This window comes from Lycium barbarum, chromosome 11 (genome assembly GCF_019175385.1).
Source record: "Lycium barbarum isolate Lr01 chromosome 11, ASM1917538v2, whole genome shotgun sequence".
In the NCBI taxonomy this organism is placed as follows: Eukaryota; Viridiplantae; Streptophyta; class Magnoliopsida; order Solanales; family Solanaceae; genus Lycium; species Lycium barbarum.
Window position 1 is genome coordinate 22986398 of NC_083347.1, and position 6129 is coordinate 22992526.

A 6129-nucleotide genomic window follows, 5' to 3' on the forward strand; every position below is an offset into this window, starting at 1 on the left:
GATTACTCTATGTGTATAATATGTGAGGGATCAGTCAATATGATCATGACATATTAACCTCATTGAATGAAAGAGACGGACTCTAACGAATCTATTTTCTAATGTACAAAAAAAGATGAGTGGCAACAAACTAAATGCAAGTTAGCTAAAGCAATGTGCCTATAAATTCTTTCTGATCCGTTTGGAGTTGATATGTGTAGCAACTCGAACAAAGAAAGAGACCTCTTTCAAAAATTGCAAAAAGAAGAACTAGCAATTGAAATTTAAAATGGCTAAATATGGCGATTTTAATTTTCTAGTGTTCTGTATTCTACTAGGAATAGTGAGTTCTAGCTATGCTCAGCTACTAACTCAATTTCTATGCAAAGAGCTGTCCACAAGCAGAGAAGACAATTCAAGATTATGTGAAAAAACAAATCCCAAATGTTCCGTCTCTTGCAGCTGCCTTGCTAAAGATGCATTTCCACGATTGCTTTGTCAGGGTAAGATTATACCTCATTTCATATGAAGAGTGCAAGTCTTAAAGTAATTTAGTTTTCTGAGTTTTTCAATTGGGTTTATACAGGGTTGTGATGGTTCTGTACTCCTGAATTTCACTTCAAGCACGAAAAAACAGACTGAAAAAGTGGCCGTTCCTAATCAAACGCTGAGAGGCTTCTCATTCATAGATGGTGTGAAGAAAGCAGTTGAAGCTGAATGCCCTGGAGTTGTCTCTTGTGCAGATATTGTTGCCTTGGTCGCTAGAGACTCTGTCGCGCTCACAGTAAGTACAAACTTCAACCAACTTGTACACTAGTTTCCAACTTGCGAACTGTATTTGCTTATAGTCGAGTCCTACTCACACCACTAACTAGAAAACCGAAATAACTAGTTATAGTAAGATTGAAATATTCTAAATTAAAGTAATTTTGAAAGGGCTTAGATAAATGGAATGTTCTTAATCAGTTAATCTCATTGTCTCTCCTTTTCTTCAGGAAGGTCCTTATTGGAAGGTTCCAACAGGTAGAAGAGATGGAAGAATATCAAACGCCTCCGAAGCCTTGGCAAACATCTCTCCTCCTACTAGTAACTTTTCCAGTCTTCAGACATCTTTTGCCAGCAAGGGTCTTGACGTAAAAGATTTGGTCCTGTTGTCTGGTAAGTTTAAATTTGTACATCCGTGCTGATTTCTGTTTATGCTATATTGAAACATTCCATACATTTAGGTCTTTTACCAAAAGGCATTATTACAATGCACTATTTTCTATCAGGTGCACATATCATTGGAGTCTCTCACTGACCGTCATTTTCATCACGTTTATACTGTTGGGGTATATACCATTAACCATGCGTTTAGACATAGTATATTCTAACAATTGTCATGGTTAAAAGTCTAAGTGGGAGATTGTTGCGATATATACTATTAACCATGTGTTTGGATATAGTATTTATTATAGAACAATTATTTATTCATTGTTTAATAAAGAATTAAATAGATCATGTACTAGTATGTGTGTCCTTTACTTATATAGTAGATGATTTAGTGTATAGAGTTTAGCTTATACCCGGAAGATTAAATCGTCGGTTCTTATAAGTATAAAATTTATGTTCACAATCTAAGATGGAAATTGGACAAAGCCATCGGTATGATTGTAGCCCAAAGATTAATATAATGTATCTTCATTATGGGAATGGTATAGTTCCGTCTTCTTGTGCTAGTACATTTTGTATGTATTGAACGGACTAGGTAGAGATAGGTGTTTTTGTATTGAATATAGAAAACAAATTCTCTAGTTCATTAAATGTACTTATACTCTTAATCTTGATATAATTATTATGATCAATGTGATTTGTTCATTATTTTGATTTATTACAAGGTACGACTCAATTGCGGGTCTATGTATTCCTGGTAAATTGGATAATGGCAAATTACATTTGTGAAATAATAATTAGTTGATGGAATCCATGTCTCGACTTTGAGATTGATAATACCCCTTTATGGATGCTTATAAGTCGCATGATGTAAGTTAAGCAGAAATATAAAGGATTCAATTAGTCAATGAAATAAATTGTCAGTAATTTAATTTAATTGATTGATATCTATAATCTTAACATGGGGAGTTAAATAAGTTTTAATGTATGATTTCGAAATTGAACTGAGGAGTGCAGTTACGATTTTTTAGTGGAATAATTCGTAATTTATTATGGTAGGATTAATTCAGATTATTTGAAGTAATTCCATAATAGGAAGCTTCGTTAATTAAATTCTGTGGTCCCTGTTGTGCCCGAATAATAAAGAATTGAATGGAATATTATTTCTTGGTGGAAAATAAAGACCCAACAGGTTTTGGAAAAGGGTGAAAACCCTAAACCTGTATATAAAATAGGGGTCTTATTCCATAAGGAGGTTAAGAGTTTTAGAAGTTTCTTCAACTTTTTCATAGAAATTCGCCCACACAAATTTCACAAATTCTGGTATTATTCGGGTTACATAACAGAATACTGTGGAACTGAAGGATGACGATCAGCTGGATGGTGTGTGCTCGTGGTTGAAGATTCGATTCTTAGTCGCGGTCACGCTTCAAGAGATAAGTATCAATTTTATGTTTGATTAATATCTTGATTATGTGTTGTCTATATTACATGCAAGTTCCATCCTGGGTATTTGCTTCCGCTGCGTATGCCTGATTTCCATCATATACAATTTCACCGGAGTTTGGGGCAAAAAAGATCCATCTCTAGACAGCAAATATGCAGCTAATCTTAAGATGAAGAAATGTAAATCAATCAATGACAATACCACAATTGTTGAAATGGATCCTGATAGTTCCAGTAAATTTGATCTTAGCTACTATCAGCTTGTGCTCAAGAGAAGAAAAGGGTTATTCCAATCTGATGCAGCCTTGACAACAAGTGCGACAACAAAGTCATACATCAACCAGCTAGTACAAGGATCACTCCAACAATTTAATGCTGAATTTGGTCCAGCCATGGAGAAAACGGGCAGGATTCATGTCAAGACCGGCTCTGCTGGTGAGATTAGGAAGCATTGTGCAGCTGTGAATACTTAAGAGCAGTCTTTTCCATTTGTTCACAACTTCCAAATATTTTGTGTTTGTATTTTGTGTGTAACCTTGGTGTGAATGATTCGGGATAACATGTATCATTTCTTTTTGTAGTTATGCCAATTTGTTCTTGTATATTGATGGTTTTCTTGAAATAAAACCAAGATTTGCAGAGCTGCTTTTTCCTAGAAGAAGTTTTATTTTTTCTTTCTAATCTCTCTTTTCACCCCTGGTACTTCTCTTTTCTGAAATCCTTTTGGTGCAGCTTAAAGGAGACTCTTCGTCATGATTGAATGCTTATGGTTGATTATGGACTTGATGATGACTGAAAGTCCTTTCTAGGAATGCATAAATAGTATGCACTATTTCACAGGCTCGAAAGGGTCAGTCAAGTTTTAGCTCCCGTGTACAGATGCCATTTTCTCATGGATACAAACAGAACTAGCTACACGGTGATATGACATACTAGCTTTACTTAATACACTTCCTGATTGAGATATAAATTACCTAGGCTATGTATAATTTATATGTAGCCATTAATCTATTCACTTCTTGCACTATCAAGCCATGACATTTTTTTTATTGTCAGCGTCAGTCATTACGTGTTACACTTCTTGGTGATAGGACTATCAGCTAAGACAGGTTTTATTCTACTGCAACCGATCAACTTTGTAAAGAATTTACTCTACTTCTTTTGTTAGTCTTATTAGTACGGAAGGTTGTCACACTACCAAATCGAAGCCATATGTCAACAGGATTTGACTAAGATGTTTGTGATGATTTGGGAACAAATAAATAAATAAAGGAAGAAAAGTTCAACATCAACACATACCCAGTATATTTCCACAAGTGGGGAAGGAAGAAAAGTTCACTTTCTTAAAATCATGGACCTGATTTCGCATAAAAAAATGCGAAGAAAAGGTAAGTTCAAATTATTCCCTTCTTAATTTTCTTGAACTCATGTTATGTTCTGTTTTTGAGCTTTTTATTTGATGTTTTAGTTGTTCTTTCGTTGGATTCTGTAACTTTTAATGACTTCTGTACTGAAACTCCAAATTAGTATCTATGTACAGTCATTTGATCCCCCTAAGACAAGAAAATGCTCTTTATCCAATTCTTCAGATTGACATTAGCTACATGCACGTAAACTCAAAGATATCATGTTTGTACAATTTTAACTTTCCTTTTTATATTTCAAATGTTCTCCCAGAAAGAAAACTTCGCTTGATAACTCAGAATTTCGAACTTCCACCCTACTGCTAGAATTATTTATTACCATCATTCTTAATTGGTATATTAGAATTTGTGAGAGATAGCAGAGGAATGAAGATGAAAGAAATTATAACGATATAATATCTCATAATAGTATGGCAACTTTAAGTAGGGCCAGATTGTGCCGAAGGCTACAAAAACTTAGAAAAGATGGAGAAACCTATCAGTTGATGAGGGAGAGATAAAGAAAATTTTGTAGGACTAGCAATTCACTTTCTTTCTATTCAATCTCATTTCGTTCTGAGATAGATGGTAATACTAAAATACTAAGTGATGTGGTGGTCACATGATGTTAAATTCAAGACAGGAACGACAATTTAGAGAGACAGAATAATGGGAGAATTCTTTCTACTTTTCATTCATAATAATGACCTTCTTATATATAAGTAAGGTTTCTCCTTGCCGTCGTCTAATAAGGTAACCTTATTCTAAAAGAACTAAAATCCTATTTTACCATAATCGTAAATTCACCATAAATAACTATTACAATTATACTAGAATAGGGTTCCTATCGACCTAAGGTTTTACCGACACACCGACGTGTCCGGACCAACTGGTCTGGTCACATTCGTTCTCAATACCCTCCCCCCCTCAAGTCGGAGTATGAGGGTTCGAAATCCCCAACTTGCCAAATAAATACTGATGCTGCGATTTGCCCAAAGCTTTTGTAAACACCTCGGTCAATTGCTCATTGGTAGACACATGACTGGGAAGTATGATTCGGAATGCAGCGCGTCCCGGACATAGTGACAGTCGACTTCAATGTGTTTAGTCCGTTCATGAAACACCAGATTTCGAGCAATATATAATGCCGCTTGACTGTCACAGTACATTTTCATCGGAGATTTATGTTCAACGCCCAAACTATGCAAAATTCACTTTAGCCATTTTAACTCACAGACCATCATTGCCGTTGATCGATATTCTGCCTCCGCTGACGAGCGAGAGACAATCTGCTGCTTCTTGGTTTTCCATAATATGAGTGAATTCCCGAGGGAGTAAACCAACGGGTAAGTGACTTTCTAGTCAACGGACATCCAGCCCAGTCCGAATCGCACCAGCCGTACAACTGGAGATCACAATCTCTTCTCATCACAATGCCTTATCTTGGGTTCTTTTTCAAGTAGCGCACCAGCAGACTGCATGAATTGGGACAGAACATCTACGCAATACGACAATTCAGGTCTCGTAAAATTGAGGTATATTAATCTACCGACCAAACATTGGTATGGTTCCGGATCTTTTAAAAAGGCTCCTTTGGTCAACACTAAACCGTGATTATGTTCCATAGGAGTATTGAGTGGTTTAGCTCCCAGCAAATCGGCCTCAGAAATTATGTCAAAGACATATTTTCGCTGACAGAGAAATAGCCTTGTCGGTCCACGTGCAACTTCAAATCCCAGAAAGTACTTCAAAGGGCCAAAATCCTTCATGTGAAAGCATGCACATAGGTAGTCTTTGAATTGTTACATGGCACTATGATCGTTGCCGGAGATAATCAAGTCATCCATATAGATTAAAACGTTGAGTTGCATACCTCTTCGGGTCATTGTGAATAAAGAGTAGTCGGAGTATGACTGTTTGAACCCATATTTCACCAATGCACTTGATTCATGGGACTTGTTTCAAATCATACAAAATTTTTCGGATTCGACATACTTGGTCCGGACTTGATACACGAAATCTGTGTAAAAAGGCATTATGAACATCCATCTGATGCAACTCTCAATTAGGCGCAGCGGCAACTGCCAGGAAGGTCCAAAGAGTTACTACCTTAGCAACTAGAGCAAACATCTCATTGTAGTCTATTCCT

The 6129-nt window shown here is 36.2% G+C and overlaps 1 pseudogene; it reads left to right on the forward strand.

The window, feature by feature from the left end:
* The first annotated feature begins 268 nt into the window (after window positions 1-268).
* LOC132618489 (peroxidase 3-like) lies at window positions 269-3050 on the forward strand (annotated as a pseudogene).
* Window positions 3051-6129: the final 3079 nt, after the last annotated feature.